Below are 17,024 nucleotides of genomic sequence, written 5' to 3' on the forward strand. Positions count from 1 at the left end.
TAGTAAACGTGCACCATCTCGGACAGTGAACAGCCGGAGTCTCTGTCCAGCCCGAGCAAAGTGGGCTCCTGGGTGGGGGGGGGGGGGGGCTGGCACTTGGGGTGCTCAGGTGTGTGGGGTGAGCCCGGGGAGGGTCGGTGTCCCCTCTCTGAATGATGTTCCAGCAGCTTCCCAGCCTGTGATTTCCTGAGCTCTTGGTCCTGGGAGGAGACAGAGGAGGAAAGAGCCGGGCCGGCTCAGGCCTGGATCACTCAGGCCGCTTTGTTTACGGGAATGGTGGTTTCACCTAAAGGCGTGAGGGGTTTCGGGGACCCCGCACCACAAGCGGGTTCTGGGGCTGACAAAAGCCTCGTGTCAGGTAGCCTGAGACCTCAGGCCTGAGACCGAGGCCTCTGCCCTCAGAGGAAAAAACAAGGCTTCCGTTGGCTGGGACGTTTTCTGCCAGGTCATGAAAACAGGCCCAGGAGTCACTGGCTCCCCTTAGGTGGGAGCATCCTGTGGTTTTCAAAGCCCTTTGAGGTTGTCAGCTTGTTATCATCTTGCTCAGAACCCCACAAGGGGGGAGGGCAGGAGGTTTGAGCAGCCTCCTTGCCAGCAGCCCAGTAGCAGGTGGTTTGTCGCCCTCGGTTTACAGGTGAGTAAACTGAGGCTCAGGGAGGTGACGACTTTTGCCGGTTAGCCACCGAAAAGCTCACGCCTCGTTATTCCCTAGGGCCTGCGAAGATTTCTTCAGCGTGTGTGTTTTTTATCTATTTTTGAGAGAGAGGGAGGGAGAGAGAAAGCGTGCGCACAAGCCAGGGAGGGGCAGAGAGAGACGGGGACAGGGGATCCAAAGCAGGCTCCGAGCTGTCAGCTCAGAGCCCAACGCAGGGGACTCCAACTCACGAACCGCGAGATCGTGACCTGAGCCCGAGGGGGACGCTCAACCGACTGAGCCACCCAGGCGCCCCCGAAGATTTCTTGAGTTTTTAGTAAACGTGTACCATCTCGGACAGTGAACAGCTGGAGCCTCTGTCCAGCCTGGGCAGCGACACGCGCTGTTTGTTGTTTGGCACGTCCCGTGACTGGGAGCGCGTCACGTAGAGTAGCATCCTTGCGCAGTTTTTCGTGCTTGCAAATTAAGGTCCTGCGCCTCATGCCTGTGGTTCTGGTTTGTGCATTTTCGCTGCCAGGTGGTCATCGGTGGGTGGATATACCACAGCTTTCTGTTCTCTCCTCGATGGACATCGGGTTGTTTCTAGTTTTTGCCGTTAGAAACAATGCAAAAAAGAAAGAAAGAGAAAGAAAGGAAGGAAGGAAGGAAGGAAGGAAGGAAGGAAGGAAGGAAGGAAGGAAGAAACAGTGCTACGTACCCATTCTTGTGTTCCCTGGTAACCCAGGAATGTGGATTTAGAAATATTATTGTAAAAACCTGTAGCCTACCTGCGGGGCTTGTGATCTCTGTTCCCGCCCCAGCCTGTGTCCAGAGAGTCTGGACTGATCTGATGCCTGGTCTAGAGAGAACGGACGGGCTGAGAAGTCGAACCCATTGTGTCCCACTTCATTCTCTCTGGGGCCCTTAGAAGGTACTGTAGAGGCAAAGTGGTTCCACGTCTGAAAAGGTTGGGAATTAAAGAGTTTAAAATAAAAATAAAGTGGGGGGGGCGCCCCGGTGACTCAGTCGGGTGAGCGTCCGACTTCGGCTCAGGTCGTGATCTCGCGGTCCGAGAGTTCGAGCCCCACGTCGGGCTCCGTGCTGACAGCTCCGAGCCTGGAGCCTGCTTCGGATTCTGTGTCTCCCCCCACCACCTCTCTGCCCCTCCCCCGCTCACGCTCTGTCTCTCTCTCAAAAATGAATAAATATTTTAAAAAGTTAAAATTAAAAAACCCTCACATTATAAAATGTCAAACATTTGATGTGCTGGTGTATATACTTGTAAACCTCAAAAGAGCGATGGTGAAGGGTAGCAGTTGATCGATATAGTTGTGGAAAACTTTTAGGATGGGGGTATCTTGCAGGGCAAATTTTCCTGCTTTAACAGACTTTGAGAACCAGGGGTCTGAATTCCTGGCTGTGGGTGTGGAAGGTGTGGATCTGCAGTGAAGAGAGGGTTTTTTTTTGGGGGGGGGGGTTGGGTTTTTTTTTTAGTAGGTGCTGGTGAGGAAAACCTTTTCCTCTATCCTCTTAGGTTCAGTCCGTGGGGGCCTGCAAATTAAACTGACAGGCGCCGCACCCCCCCCAGCCCCCCAAATTAAACCAATAAAAAGCCATACGTATGAGCAAGAGAAAAGATAGCTCTAATCATGTACATATGGGAGTTTGCAGAAAAATACGACTCAGATGGGCAGTTAGAATTTGAAGCTTCTATACTATCCTAGTAGGGGAAAGGGAGGGGGAGAGGAACATTTCCTGGAAAACAAATGACTTTTTGGAAAGATAAATGGCCCCTTAGGACAGATGGGAAGTCGATAGCTTTGTGAGTGTCTGTTTAGGTGTGGTGCAAAGACTTCTCATCTCTTGTGATAAAGTCCGACTTCCCTGGTTGCTTGGCGGAGGGGAATGATGGCAACCATGTTCTTTTGCGAGTTCTGCTTTTAGATCAAGAGATTTCAGGAGCTCAGATGTCCTCTTTCTTGCTCTTTTCTGAGTCCCGGCCAGGCCGTAGCCCGAGCCTGGCCCGCTGAATCTCCAGGCCCCCCCCCCCCCCCCCGTCAGCAAGAACTGCGCGGACCTTCGGGGTTAAAACCAAGTTTCTCTGGGCCGAAGGGTTGATTTTGTCCTAAGGCAGGATAAGACCTCTTGGGGATGGACGCTTCCCCCGGACGGTTGAAGGAGCTGTTGACCCTGAGAGCTGCACTCATCCGAGCGTGCCTCTTGGGTACATTCCGCTCCAAATGCTGTCAGGATCTCGCCAGATCCCAGCTGTGTGTGTGTATGCATCTATCAGGCCTCAACGGTCCTTCTCAACCCGGACCGCACGTTAGAGTCCCCTGAGAAATTTTCCAAAAATACCAAGCCCTAGATCAGTTAAATCAGAATTGCTGGGGTGGGGCCCGGGCGTCTCTGTTTCTTACCCGCTCCCCTTAAGAAGGATGGAGTGCTGCTAGGATTGAGATCCTGTTTCCAGAAACCAAACCAATAATCCTGCCCTTTCTCACCCCGCGTCCCGGAGCCTCGGTCCCCCTCTAACTACGAAACCCTGTATGGTTTGACTCAAAATCCTATCATCTTAGCCGCTGGGCTTTTTGGTTTGGGCCCTTGTTTCAGCGAAGGGGAGGGGAGGACCCACAGTATCACACCTAAAGGCGACCTGGAGCGCCCCCACCTGGCGGTCCTCCCTCCTGACACCCCGGAGTGTTCCATAGACACCTTGGGGGTTTTTACTGGTCTTTGTAGGGTCTGAGTGTTCCGATGCTGGGCGTCTAGGATTCTGGCTTTGTATCCGCTGGGAGTTCGGAGCCCCAGGGCGTGCAGTTACCGAGGGAGGGTGGGGTGGGTGGGGCTGGGAGTGTGCCTGGAGCTTCTTTGATCCCATTGAGTGGCCCTCGAGCCGGGATAATGGGATGAGGAGCGGTGGCTGCAGACGAGGAGCACAATTTCCTAAAGTTAAGATATCATAACATCGTTTCTAAGACACACTGTTGACACGGTGGCTTTTCTAGAGGAGAAAGAAATGTGTATTAAAGCCTCCTTGAGGGACAGTGGAGGAGGGAGGCACGCTTGTTAGAAAGGAGGAAGCGGGGCCTTCCTGCCCTGCGCTCCCCAAACACGTTCCAGGAGCGGGTGAGTAAGTCAGCCTGGCAAGTGCTCCAGATCCGGGGGGCCGAAGGGTGGTCCCGGCTGAGGGGGGCCATCTGGAGGACTCCCTGGAGGCGGTGGCCTTTAGCGGGGAGCGGGGCAGGGGGTGGGGGTGGATTTTAGGTGGGGTTTGGGAGACGGCAGGGCCTGGACAGGGGGTGTAGGCTCATTAGAAAACAGCATGTGTAAGAGGTGGCCGAGCTGGGAAGACGGTCCCTCGGGTGGCGCTGGGGACGGAGGAGAAGCTGTTCTCCTCTCTCTCCAGGGGGGCTGGGATGAGGGCGGAGGAGACCCCCCTGTGCTGTTGTGCTGTGCAAACCCCTCCCTTGGGGGATGGGGGAGGGGCCCGCCAGGTGGGCGGAGCCAGGTGGCAGCCCTGAGAATTTTGTCCAGTGGTCGGTTACCAGTGAGATGGGCAGAAGCCAGACGGAGGTTAAGATGCCAGCAGGTGGTGGAAAGATAGAAGCCACAATGCAGACCGACTGTTAGGCGGTGGGGAGAGAGCCCACGGGCCCAAGGAGGGGGCTTGTGTTTGAGACGGGGGGCAGCCTGCCCGTGTTCCTCCTGGGCCAGGTTGCAAAGGGACCAGAAGAAAGACTTCAGCCAAATGTGACTCAACCGCCAGCCTGCAACGCTAGCCTGCGGCGAGAGAGACTTTGCAGGCCTCTCTCCCTGCAGGCAGGCCTGAGCCCTCACCCTGGGGCCTCTGGGAGCCCCCACCTCCCCAGGGACAGCAGGACCTTGTGTGGGCTCCCCTCCCCCCGGGGGGGTGTGGCTGCACCTGCTGGCTTCCCACATCAGCGGCAGCCCCCTGCCCTCCCGTGTGGGAGTCCAGTGACCGTCCGGCAGAGGAGAGGGAAGGATACTTTCTTCTTGGCCTTTGATGGGAAGCATCGGCTGCCTCCCGCGGGGTTTGCCCAGGGTGGGTTGGGAAAGAGGTTGTAGGAGGGCTGAGGCTTGGTAGGAGCGAGTTGGGGGCCCCGGGCCCTGGGGCGTGTGTGTGCGTGCGTGCGTGTGTGCGTGTGTGTGCGTGTGTGTGCGTGCGTGTGTGAGAGAGAGAGGGAGAGGGAGGGTGTGGTGTGACCACTTCCCTTTCCTTCTGCTGCTGCTGTGAGCCACATGAGGGTCTCGGGCATCACAGGGGCATCACGTGGGCATCACGTGGGCATCCCGGCACCGCAGGGTGGGTGACGCCCTCGGACCGTGCTCTACTCCCAGTGGGCCCATTTGGAAGTGGGAGCCTGACCCAGCTGCCCCCCTGTGGCTTTCAGAATAGGACCCTGTGGCAGGACAGCTGACCAGTGCCTCCAGCTCCCTGGCGGCTCCTCCAGGGAGGCCAGTGGGTGAGCAGCACCCACTGGCGGAAATGGTCTAGGGCATCCTTGTCAGCAGGGGACCCCCCCCCCTCACTCCACCGCACCGCACGGCCTCCTGGTGCCCAGTAGGGGGGCTTCCTTGGCTTTGTGGGCAAGGGTCGGTCGAGCTCAGGGTTGGACAGTTCGACTTAGATCCCCCTCGTTGGGGCTGGGAGGGATCCTCTTTGCTGTTCCTGGACCCGAAAGTTTCCTTCTGGCCCGGAGCGTCCCGTTTCTTCGTTCCTGCGAGGAAGCTCCCCCCTTACAGTGGTCCGGTCGGGACTGCAGGCCGTGTGAGTGTCCTGGGGCCGCTGCGACAGAGGCCTCACACAACAGAAACCTGTGCCCCTGCAGCTGTGGAGGCCACAGGCCTGGGGACAGGTATGGGCGGGGCTGGCTCCTCCGGGAGGCCCCTGGGGAGTAGGGCACTCTCGCTCAAGAGAAAAAAGGATGCATTAAACTTGCTTTTTTTTCTGTAAATACTTTTTTATGGCATCAAACACACAGGATGTGAACTTTACCGTTCGAAAGACTTAGCACTTTCACAGTGTTGTGCAATAGCACCATGATCTAGCTCTAGAACATTCTCATCAGCTCCAAAGGAAACCCCATGTCCATTAAGCAGTCAGTTCCCACTGCTCCCCCCGCCCCCAGTTTGGCAACCTCAATCTGCTTTCTGTCTTTATAGATTTCTTTTCTAACCAGTGAAGCTGCTTGTGACTTTGAAGTCAGTAAACAAAGGCAGGATGAGTCGTGGTTGGAAGGACATACACGAGGGGATGTTGGAGCGTGGAATCCCTGGGCTCAGAAAGGGCAGGGTTTGTGGTAGTTCAGCTGGACCGCACGCTCCTCTCCCTTTCTCCTTTCTTGGGGTCCCCGCCTGGGCTCCCACCGCCCCCCGCCATTCTCCACTCTCTCCCTTTGCAAATGGCCCCAGTACATCCGCAGAAGGGGGACACTGTGATGTAGAGATCGGTGGCCTCAGCGATATCTTTCAGTAAAGCTACGGTGGGTCCCATCAAGCTGTGCCCTGCAGCACCCCCAAAGTAGCCACACCCCCGCTGTTGAAAAGGGGGTGTGGGGCTACAATCAGACGGTCTACGTAAACAGCTGTCCAAGGGTCTGGTGTAACCAGGCTGAAATCGAGAATGTCCGGGACAGTAGCCATTTGAAACGTGGCTAGTCCAAGCCGGGGGCGGGTGGGGGGGGGGGGGGCGTCCCGTAAGTGCACGGTGCACATTGGACTTCATAGACTTCAGTACGGAAAGCAGAAAGAATGTAAAATACCTAAAAAGTGTTTATGTTGATGACATGTGGAGTTGATAATATTCTGGCTCCATTAAGTGAAATGTATGACATGTCACCTGTTTCTTACGGTTTTCAATGTGGCTACTGGAAACTTGAGAATTACAGACGTGCGGTGCTTATCGGGGACCTGCCTTCTGTTTTCTGCTGGGGGATCAGGCGGGGAGCCCTGCGGGCTTCAGGCTGTTCCTCTAGTCCAGGGACCCCCTCCTCCTGTGCTCTGGAGACCCCCATCGGGTGAGCGATGAGTGAGGGAACGTGTGGAAAGCACCCGGGTGGTCTCCTGGGCCAGAGGTGAGCAGGGAGGGGAGGAGGTAGGGCAAGGGCAAGGGGCGGCCTCGGAGAGCGTGAGGTTTGCCCACGTGTGGCCCCGGAAGGGGTGGTGGGCCCTGGGGGGCAAAGCTAGGTCAGGGGCAGAGAAGGAGCTTCTAAGGGGAGTACTGAGAAGGCGGCCCTCTGCCCACAGGACAGGTGCAGAGTGGAGGTGCATATCCAGGCTCCTTGTTAACCTTGACACCTGGGACAGGAGTCCCCCCCGGCATCCTTTGTCCATGGTTCTTGGAACTGTCCTTCGGGGCCCCAGTGACAGGGGCCCAGCAGGGTGGGCAGGGGGTGGCAGGAGCCTCCCCCCCCCTCCCCAACCCTCGACTCCCCATCCTAGGAAACCACCTTCTTGGAGGAAAGAGAGGCGTCAATTTTGAGTGGCCACTCTTCCTGATTCTGGTCGTCCTGTCCCACTTTAGTTCTCGTGACTACAGTTGATGGGCCCATTTTACAGGTGGGGAGGGCCCGAGCCCGCAGGGTTGGGTCATGAGCCAAAGCTATCTCCCGGGAAGGGGGCCTGATTCTGGCGTCCGCCTCCGAGGCCCGCGTCTCAGATCCACCACCGTCCCCCCTCCCGCCGTGATGGGAACAAGATCTCCGGACACGCATCCCTCCCCTGGACGCTCCCCGTCTTTGGCCAGGTGCCCAGAGACCACGGCGGCGGCTTTGCACTCTGCGTGGGGTGGGGAGGGGAGGACAGCGGCCCCCTGAAGCCTTCATGGTTCGGAGTCCGTGGCCGTCAGGGGTGGGCAGTGCTTGGGCTGGTGCTGCTGGGGAGAGCTGGCTTCTGAGGAGCCCCAGGGGGACCAGCTGGATGTGGCCGGTTTGCCAGTGTGGCCACTGGGTGGGTGCCTGGGGGCCTCGTCCACCAGCCACGTGGGGGGCATGGGAATGGGAAGGAGAGCCGGCCTGGGGAGCGGGTCTGGGCCAGCTGGCCCTCACACCACCTTCTCAAGGTGTCCCTCAGGGCGCCTCTGCACTTGAACGACTCACTCCCCGCCCCTGCAAATCCCCCCAAAACCCGCCGGAGCGCTCTGCTAGTGGGGAGGAGGCCTGGGGCTCCGAGCCTTGGCCACTCCAGCGCCTGGGAGTGACTCACTCAGGGGTCAGAGGTCGTGGCACGGGAAGGGTCTGGCAGATCCCAGCGTCCAGGCCCAGTCCCAAACAGGGTGGTTCCCAAGCTCCTCCCTCTGGGGACCACCTAGCCCATCCCCCCTGAGGGTCCCAGCCCCACACCAGGCTCTGCGGGGGAGGGTGACTCATTGCCAGGGCCCTGAGGGCCGTAGAAGCCGCGGCTCCGGGAAGAAAGACAGTGCTCAGGGTGAGCTGGCCCCGCCCGCGCCTCCCCGCCCCGCCCCGCCCCGCCTGCGCCTCCCCGCCCCGCCCCGCCCGGCCCCAGGTCCCCTTCGCGAGGCTTCTCCCTTGGGGCCGTCTCCAGCAGGGCGCGCTTAGGCAGTTGAGGCTTTGGCCCTTGACCGCTTTCCTGGGGGAGGTCTGCCGACCTGAGGGAGCCCGTCCGATAGCCTGGGTGTGTTATCTGAGCCGGCCGGGGGTCAGGACCCGTTTGGGGCTCACCTGGCAAAGGGAGAGGGGGGTGCTGGGCGGGGCAGCAGAGACCGAGGGCGCCCCCGGGCAGTGTCAGATTCCCGGCACCACCCTGCACTCCCGTCCCGCCCGCCTCCCCCGGGCAGGACAGTCTGGGAGGAGGGGACTCTGCGGGCGCCCTGACTTGTGGCCAGGGCAGTTGGGACTGGACGTCCAGGTGAGCCATCTTCCCTCTCTCCCTCCCGGAGCTCTTTCCTGGGGGACCCTGTCGCTTTCCTGGAGGCCGGCTCGGGAGCTCGGCTCCTTGGCGTTTCTTACGCACAGAATGCCACCCCGGTTGGTTTCGGGCCTGCAGCCGGGCGCCCCTTCTCTCCTCCGCCCCCCGCCCCCGACTCTGCTCCCCTCGCCCTGCCCCCGAGCCTCCGGGCTCAGGCGGTCCCTCCTACCTCTGCCCGCGCTCTGGGAGGCTCCTTGTTCCGCGGCCACAAAGCCCCTTTGATCCTCTGCTCGGCTCCGAGCCATGTGACCCGGTGGGCGGGCCGCGCTCTCCGGCAGCCAGCGCAGCCCGACTCAGCTGCAGGGGTGAGTCCTCCGCTCCCTTTGTTCCTTGCGGCCTCGCACCGGCGGTGGCCGGGGGCCCTCAGGTGGTGCGGCCGCCCGGCGGTCCTCCGACGGCCCGGTGGCGGGGCCGCGCGCGGCGCCTCCCCGGGGGTCCCTGTCCCCCACCCGGGCCCGGCCCCCCGCTCCCCACCACCAGCCGGCGGGACGGCTCTGGGTCCCCGGGAGAGGGGCGGCGGGAGCTCGGTCTCCACGCGGGGCCCAGATTTTCGGCCGCGGAGCAGGAGAAAAGGGCTTTGTGCGGCCACAGCTATCTCTTTGTAAATATTGGGCCAGCTAAGCCGAGTGGCCAGGTCCTCCCGCGGCGGGGAGTTTCTCGCAGCCGGTTTCCCATTCGCGGGGGGCTTCCCTGGCTTCCAGGAGGCCCGGGAGGAACTCGGATTGGCCACCGCTGCCTCTTAAAATCGTTCCGCACAGATTGTCAGCCGTTGGGGCGGGCGGCTGGGAGGCTAGCTTCGGCAGACCCTGGACATGCGGGTGTCCCATCTGGTATGGGCGCGGGGGACCCTGCCGCGCTGTCTCCGGGTCCTGGGGACGGGGGTGGGGGGTGGGCGCCTGGAAGGCGGCTTGTGCCCGGAGCATCCTGGGGGGCCGATGCCACTCCCTGTCGAGGAACGGGGCTGTGGGGGGGGTGGAGGTGAGGGAGGAGCTCCTTGGGGACGTGCCTTCCAAAGAACTTTCCAGCCGAGACGATGGGAGATCCCCCAGACTCAAATCCCACAGCCAGCCAGGCGAGTCCCCCCCCCCCCGCCCCCCTCGTGCACCAGCACTGGGATGGCCGGGGTGCTTCAGAGCCTGTGCCCTCTGCTCCCAAAACTTCATCCCACTGTCCCCTGGGGATCGACTCAGCCAGTCCTGGTGCCCCTCTGCTTCCTCTCTGCCAGGAAGTCTGCCTCTTTTGTCAGAGGTTTGGGGGAGCATCTCTGCCCCCCAAAGAGAAGTTTGGAATTCCTTTCCTGGAGGAAGATGTGCCGCCCAGGCAGTGGCTTCTGGCGGTAGGGATAGCACCCTAGCAGGAATTTGGTTTGGATCCCGCACGGAAAATCCTGTTAGGCAAGGACGGAGAAAAAGCCCCCCATTCCCTTCTAATCCCTTATGTCCCCTTCTAATCCCTTCTAATCACGTGTGGGTTTCCCACCTCGTTCATGGGCGCTTGGCCTCCGTGGGTGTTTACATAAATGTCATTTCTCTTCTGGCTGGCTCCCCGTGGCAACCCAGGGGGGCTTTGGGGCTGGAGGACCAGTGTCTGTGTGGGACCTCTTTGGAAGGGTGGCATGCTTGCTTCTGTCCCTTTGGGTCTCCTTCGGGCTCAGGTGAGACTACGGAGGGAGGCCTCTTCTGTGGCTGACCCCTTTTAACATCTGCGTTGTCGGTGGCCCCTCCTGGGCATCCCCACTGCCGCCCCCCCCCCCCCGATTATTTCCGTGTTGGGGCACCTGCATCACTAATGTGTCTGCTGGTTTCTGTCTGTATTTCCGACAGACTGCTCCGTTTGACTGGCACCGTGTCAGGGACGGTGGCCAGTTCAGCTGGCGTGTGGGGAGGGCCTACTCTGTGTGGGGCACAGGGCGCTCTGAGACGTGGGGAGGGGGCGGCCACAAGGCCCCGCCCACCCAAGCCAAAGACGGCCCAGGTTGGGGCCCGTGGGTCATTCCCTGAGTGCCCCAAGCCTCGAGAACAACCAGAGTCTCTGGGCTGACCTACCTCCCACCACCCCCTCCCCTCTTCCCCAGCCACGTACCCTCCCCACTTCCTGTTGTGTCGTAGCCTGAGCTGTTCTTGTCAGATAGGATGAGACGCATTCCCCAGGGGCCTTCAGAGAAGGGGGAGACCCTATCCTTAAGAAAGCACCCCCGCCAGCCTCTAGCCTAGCTTCCTGTGTTGCCAAAGGCTTAGGAGCTTCCGTTATCCAATGCCCCCTGCACATTTAAGGCTCGGGCCAGCTTTCCCAGGCCACCCAAGGGGTTCTGGGCTCCCTCCTGCTCTCCTTGGCCAGGTGCACAGGAGGGATGACTTTATTTCAGGGCCGGTGATCTCGGAGATCACCGCTGCCCGCTTCCCCGCAGCCGAGCTCTCGGGGAAGATGCTTCCAGCAGAAATCGCAGCCCTTGGCCAAGACTCCATTCCCAGACTTCTGCCTTCCAGCCGCAGGCCTTGATTTGTTTATTGAGAGCCATCCTGGTTCCTTGGACAGGTAGGGACCTGCTCTCAGGCGCTCCGTGGAGCCTTGCGAGGCCTTCCCAGGAACGCTCCCCAGGGTGGCAGGCAGTGAAGTCATCTGTGCGGGCCAGCCCGTTCTCCGAGGAGCAGGCTGGGAAGCCAGGGGAGGCCCACAGCTAATGATAGGCCTTCCAGCCTGCCCGCCTTGGCTTGTCCCTGGGCTGGGGTGGGTGAGTGGGGTCCGAATGCCCCCTTCCTCTCTTTCTCTGTTATCGCCACCGGGAAGGGCCGGGCCGCCGGGCCCAGGAGTTCCGAGTTCTGATTCTAAGTTTGGGCCCTTGCCCTCTGGACCAGCCCGTTCCCACCTTGAGAGCAGAATTGGTGCTCAGCCCTCGGAAGCTGGTTTCCGGGAAGAGGGCCTGGGCCTTGGTTTGGGGGGCTGCAGCTTCTCACAAAGGGTCTGAAAGGCGAGGGTGAACCCGTCAGCTCACTCCCCTCTTCCCGGCTGTTCCAACCGAAACGTGAGTTTTAAACGTTTTAGTTTAGCTGGATCGTGGCAGAGGCACCCCCGAATTTCTTGTGCCTCTCCTGAAGCTGAGGGTGAGGGGGCCACCCTCGGGGAGATGCTGGCTCCCCAGCAGCCAAGGTGGCCCTCGGACCCCCAGCTCCAGGCTGGGGTGGCGTCACTGACACTGACCCTGCCCCTCCCTCCCGCCCCCCGCCCCCACACTTGGCCTTGGGGAAGGAGGGCTCACCAGGCATTGATTTCCTCCATTTTGCACCTGGCTTGCAATCCCCACTTCCGGGACCTGTGTCCCCAGAGGCCTGCCAGCCCCTGCCCTGCCCTGCAAATGCCAGGCACCGAGTGCCCAGTCATCTGAATGGTCATTGGAGTGTCCTTGCTGATGTCCCCAGCGGAGTGTGTCCTACCTCCCAGATACTTATCTCCTCCCTTATCTCCCAGGCCAGGTTCTAGGTGCCTGTCACCAGGCCTTCGACGTTGGGGCCACAGATAAGATTTTCGTAGCTTGGAGCGGGACGGTGATTTCAAATTCACTCTCCTGCGTGGAGAACCCCCCCCCCCCCCACACACACACACACACGGACCGGACGGGGACATTGTGTCCTGTCTTTCCCTAGACTGTGGACTTGTGTAGAGATTGCATTTTATTGATCTCTGTCTCCGGGCCCCGGACCTCCCAGGAGCTTGCTCAGTTAACGTTTGAATGCATGCATGGTCAGCACGGTTTGCCCAAAGCTTTTCATCTTTTGTCCAAATCCTCTGGTTTCTGTACGACCAGCTCCGGAGAGCCTTACGAGAACAGCCCGTGGCCCTACTGTCTTTATACGTGCTCTCCTTGGGGAGTGTTTCTTTCCTTTGGGATCTGAATACATCCTCCCGGTGCAGGGGACTGGACCCGATGGCCCGGCCCCCACTCTGTGCCCTGGTTCCGGGGAAGTAGGGGACTGAGGACAGGATCCACGTTGCCACCCGTTGGCGGGTATCAGCTGTGGGCTCCAAAGACCCATGATGGGGGGGGGCAGGAGCCCCCCTGGGTCGGAGGGAGAGTCGCTGCTGTTTTGCAGACCACATGCTCTGCTAATGCAGGGCTGGGCCCTCCAACAGGGCCCGTCCTGCTGACCACAGTTGACTCCGGGCCCGGTGTGCGGAGCCCTCAGTCTTCCTCTTGGAGAATTTATTGAGGTGATGAGGCTGCCTCATGCCCTACATGACAGGTGGAAACTGAGAAAGTTTCTCTTTGGGGAACACGTAAGGTTGCCTATTAGGAATAATTTTCTTTATTACAGAATAAATGAGTTTTTTAAAATTACTTCTTTTTCACAGAGAGACAGAGACAGAGCGTGAGCAGGGGTAGGGGCAGAGAGAGAGAGGGAGACACAGGATCGGAAACAGGATCCAGGCTCCGAGCCAGCAGCACGGAGCCTGACCCGGGGCTTGAACTCACGAACCGCGAGATCCTGACCTGAGCCAAAGTCGGACGCTCAACCAACGGAGCCCCCCCCGGGCGCCCCCAGAATAAATGAGTTTTAAGCTGATTCCTTGAGCCACCTCTGCTCCAGGCCACCTCAGCCCAAGGCCGGTTTGACCTACGTCGATCCGAGTAGGTCACCGCCCCCCCAGAGCCCACCTGGCCAGCCGAGGGGCCGCTTCATGCTTCCTCTCTGCTGCTGAATAGTGCCCAACAAGCCTTGTTGGCGCCTTCCTGTCGGTCTTCCCGCACGTCCGGAATGTTCCAGTTCAGGGCAGAAGCCCGTTGTGCCCTCCTCTGGTGCTTTCCTCCCCATCTTGGAGGCAGATGCCAGGACGAAGGCCTGGGAAGCAGGTCGGCCCCCGGGTTCAGTGACTTATCTGCTGATGCCAGATTGGCGGCACTGGAGCTGGGACACCCCCCCCCCCCCCGCCTTCCCATGTGTCCCCTACTCAGGTGTAGAGTGAGCCCTCCCCCAGTCCCCTCTTAGGGCCCCAGCGGGCGGAGGCCCTTGGAGGCAGGATGTGGGGGCCATTCCGAACCAAGGGAACTCAGCGCCCAGGTGAGGCTCCCAGCGAGGCGGGCGGTGACTCCGGGTGGAAGCCGGGAGGTTGGGGAACAGTGAGGAGCCTGGCGGAAGTTCCTGTGGAAGGTGAGGGGAGAGGCGGGCAAGGGTGGGGCGGCCAGGAGACCCCTGTCTTTCTTTGGTGGAGACCTGGGCCCAGGGACCAGCCCCACCTCTGTGAACTTGGCATCAACTGGCCACCTATGACCGGGTCAGCGTTCCCTGAGGCTCCTGACCAGCCCCCACATCTGCTTTGTCGACCTGCTCGCTCGCTGGGAGAGCGGCCCGCTCCCCAGATTCCGTGAGAGGATGGACATTGCAGGGAGAGCTTCACGCGTGGGGCCAGTGAGCCGCCTGGTGCCTGCCGTGCACCTGTTGATGGCCCCGCGGCCTTACACACGTGCCGCGTCGCCTCTGAGCCGCCGTCCGGTTTCCGGAAGGCGTACCGCTTCACGGGGTCAGCACGGAGGTCACAGAACCTGGACAGGGAGGTGCCAAGTGCGTGCAGCCCCTCACCTGCCGTTCTCATGAGTCCTGACCTCGGGGCGGCCCTGGGCTGAGCAGGGTAGGGGGACCCACGAGGCAGGCCTTCCAGAAGCTTCCATCCCAGTTAGGTGGCAAGTACACACCAGCTTGGGTGGCTCCGTCAGTGAAGCGTCCGACTCTTGATTTTGGCTTGGCTCATGAGATCGAGCCCCGAGGTGGGCTCTGTGCGGACGGCGTGGAGTCCGCTTGGGATTCTCTCTCTTTCCCCCTCTCTCCCCCTCCCTGCTTGCGTTCTCTCTCTCAAGAATAAATAAACATTTAAAAAGATGCACCATCTGTAAGATGAGAGGCTCTAGGAAGGTGTCCTAGGACCTGCTGGGGGTGGGGGGGGGCAGGGTCCCAGGAAGCAGCTACTTTGCAATTGGGACTCAGCAAAGGTTTCAGGGCCCGGAGTGTTGAGATGCTCCCTCTGGGCTCTTTGGAATTTCACTGGAGACACAGAGGAGAGCAGCTCAGGGGCGGCTGGGGGAGCGGGACCACAGGGGAAATTTCAGGGAACATGTGGGGGTGGGGCGGGGGGCATGGGCGGGGCTGGTGGGGGGGTGGGGCAGAGGAGGGGCTGGGCGGTGTGGTGCCCACCTGTCCACATGGAGGTGGCACCCCTCAGCAGGTGCCTGCTTCCTGCTCTTCCTGCACAGAGTTCCTCAGCTGACCTTCGCCATCCTTCCAAAGGTCTTGGCTGCCTCCCCAGCCTCCCCCCGGGCTCACAGTAGAACCGGAGCACCTGGTCAGTCACACCTTGCCCGTGTGCCAACAGCCATTTCTGTCTTCATTATTTCCTTATACATTTGCCCAGCAACGCGTTTTGGACACCACTCAGCAGGAAGGGGCAGAAATGCTTCTGGGCCTGACACCCAGGCCTGGCCTGCTCACATCTCCTGGGGCCCATTGTGGGCCCGCGGGAGGATGAGCCAGTGGCCTCTCCCTGCACCTGTTGGCTGCTAGATCCCAGATTGTGGGGGAGACGTGTGAGTCAGGGATGGGAGGCTGGTTCTCCGAGGGCCCCCGTGTTTGTGGGGCGGTTGGGGTGAGGACAGTCCCACCGCGTGTGCCGCCCTGAGCTGGCCCCTCCCCCTGGGGTTCCCCGGGGACGGCTGGGGAGTAAAGCCCTAACGAACGAACGCCACGGGGCACTCGGAAACTCAGGCGCTAACCTTGAGCCGCCAGAGACCTCCCACCCCGCCCTCTCTGGGGCCTTTGCCGCCCCGTAAAAGCAGGGCTTCGGTGAATTCTCTATGACTTGTTTCCACGGAGGCTCGTTCAGCAGCATCCTTCGGGTTTGGGACGGGGCAGGGCGAAGCTCGGGCCTCTGACAGACTTGGGGTGGGTCGTACCGGAGATGGCCCAGGATATCCGGCGGCCGCCCCCGGCAGCTGCTGGCTCCTGCCACCATTTCCGCTGGGTCGGCTGGGCCCGCGCAGAAGACTGAACACCTGCCCGGTGTGTGCGTGTGCGCGTGTGTGTGGGGGGGCCTGGGGCCTGCTGCTGCTGCTTCACCCAGTTGGTTCCGGTACGTGTAAGGGGTCGCAGGTGTCCCTGCATCCGGGAGGGGAGTGCTGAGTGGGTTTTCCCTTGTCCCTCCTGCCCAGGGACCCTCTGTGGTTGCTGATTGGCTGCGTTTGAATCCCAGTCTCCCCTCCCTTCAGGTTGAGGTTTTGGTTTCCTTCTGTATTAAAGGGGGCTCCTAATGAGCACCGGTGGGGTCAGGAGCAGAGAGGGCAAGGGAGGAGTCGCAGGGCCAGGGAGCCTCCCGGCGCCCCCACTCGCCGGGCTGCAGAGTTGGGGGGCACCTGGAGGCGGGGTGTTGGATCGGTGCTGGGAGCTGGCCATGGACGAGGACACAGCCCTCACCCCTGGTCATTGGGGAGCAGGTTACCTGTTATATTGCTGTTGTTAGGAGCTTTATTGAGATACGCTTCGCACGCCGTTAAAATTCAGTCGTCTAAAGTGTACAATTCAGAGGTTTTTAGCGCGTCCCAACGTTACCCAGTCATCACGACTAATTCCAGAACATTCTCATCATCTCAGAAGAGACCCTGTTCCCACGAACAGCTCCCTGCCCCCAGCCCCTGGCAACACGAAGCTGCCTCGTGCCTCTGTGAACTTGCCTGCTTTGGGCGTTTTATAAATGTGGAATCAGAGGACAGGTGGCTTTTTATGCCATAGTATCTTCAAGGTCCACGTGGTAGCAGGGGTCAGCGCTTGGTTCCTTTTCCTGGCTGAATAGTGTTCCACGCGGTGCTCCCGTCCTGTGCTGCCTATCCCATCATCAGTAGCCGGGCATCGGGGCTGTCGCTGTTTTTCAAGTGCTGCGAATCGTGCAGCACTCGATGTTGGTGCCCCTGTCTTGGTGCGGACTTGGGTTTTCATTTCTCCCCGGAATTGCCGGTCGTGCGCGGGCGGGGGCGCGCCCTGTGTCCCCGGCGGGGGTGGGGGGGGGGGCGGGGAGGGGGCAGTCGCTGCTCGCCTCTTTCTCTCCTGCACTTCCCCCCATGACCTGTCTTGAGTCTGTGTCTGGGCGATTCGCCAGGGGTCCTTTTGTTTCCTTTTGCATCCAGCGGTGAATGGGCTTGTGGATGGGTTTGGGGGTGGGGGTGGGGGCACAGAGAAGCCGTTCGGGTCTGCAGCTGAGTCCTGGAGACGACTTCTGGTTTCCGTGGGCCCAGAGCTAAGGAAGGTTTGCGTGTCTCGTCTCGTCTCTTCTCTTCTCGTCTCGTCTCTTCTCTTCTCTTCTCTTCTCTTCTCTTCTCTTCTCTTCTCTTCTCTTCTCTTCTCTTCTCTTCTCTTCTCCCCTCCCCTCCCCTCCCCTCCCCTCCCCTCTCCTCTCTTTTCTCTCT

At 60.4% G+C, this 17,024-nt stretch overlaps 1 protein-coding gene across 7 annotated transcripts in view; it reads left to right on the forward strand.

Annotated features, from left to right (window-relative positions):
- The window catches only part of SEPTIN9 (septin 9), a 148,924-nt gene that overhangs the window by 106,802 nt on the left and 25,098 nt on the right, over window positions 1-17,024 (forward strand). Inside the window, exon 1 of one of the 7 annotated variants that reach the window (XM_086688173.1) lies at window positions 8,223-8,290. The exons of 4 other annotated variants lie outside the window; for them this stretch is intronic. The gene's annotated coding sequence lies outside the window, so the exon portion shown is untranslated. Of the gene's footprint in view, window positions 1-8,222; window positions 8,291-8,399; window positions 8,525-8,782; window positions 8,890-17,024 lie in introns of those variants that run through there. 2 more of the 7 variants (XM_086688174.1, XM_086688172.1) reach the window with 2 other exon arrangements.

The sequence above is a fragment of the Puma concolor genome, chromosome E1, assembly GCF_028749965.1.
Source record: "Puma concolor isolate L17-30 chromosome E1, mPumCon1.1.hap2, whole genome shotgun sequence".
Classification (NCBI taxonomy): domain Eukaryota; kingdom Metazoa; phylum Chordata; class Mammalia; order Carnivora; family Felidae; genus Puma; species Puma concolor.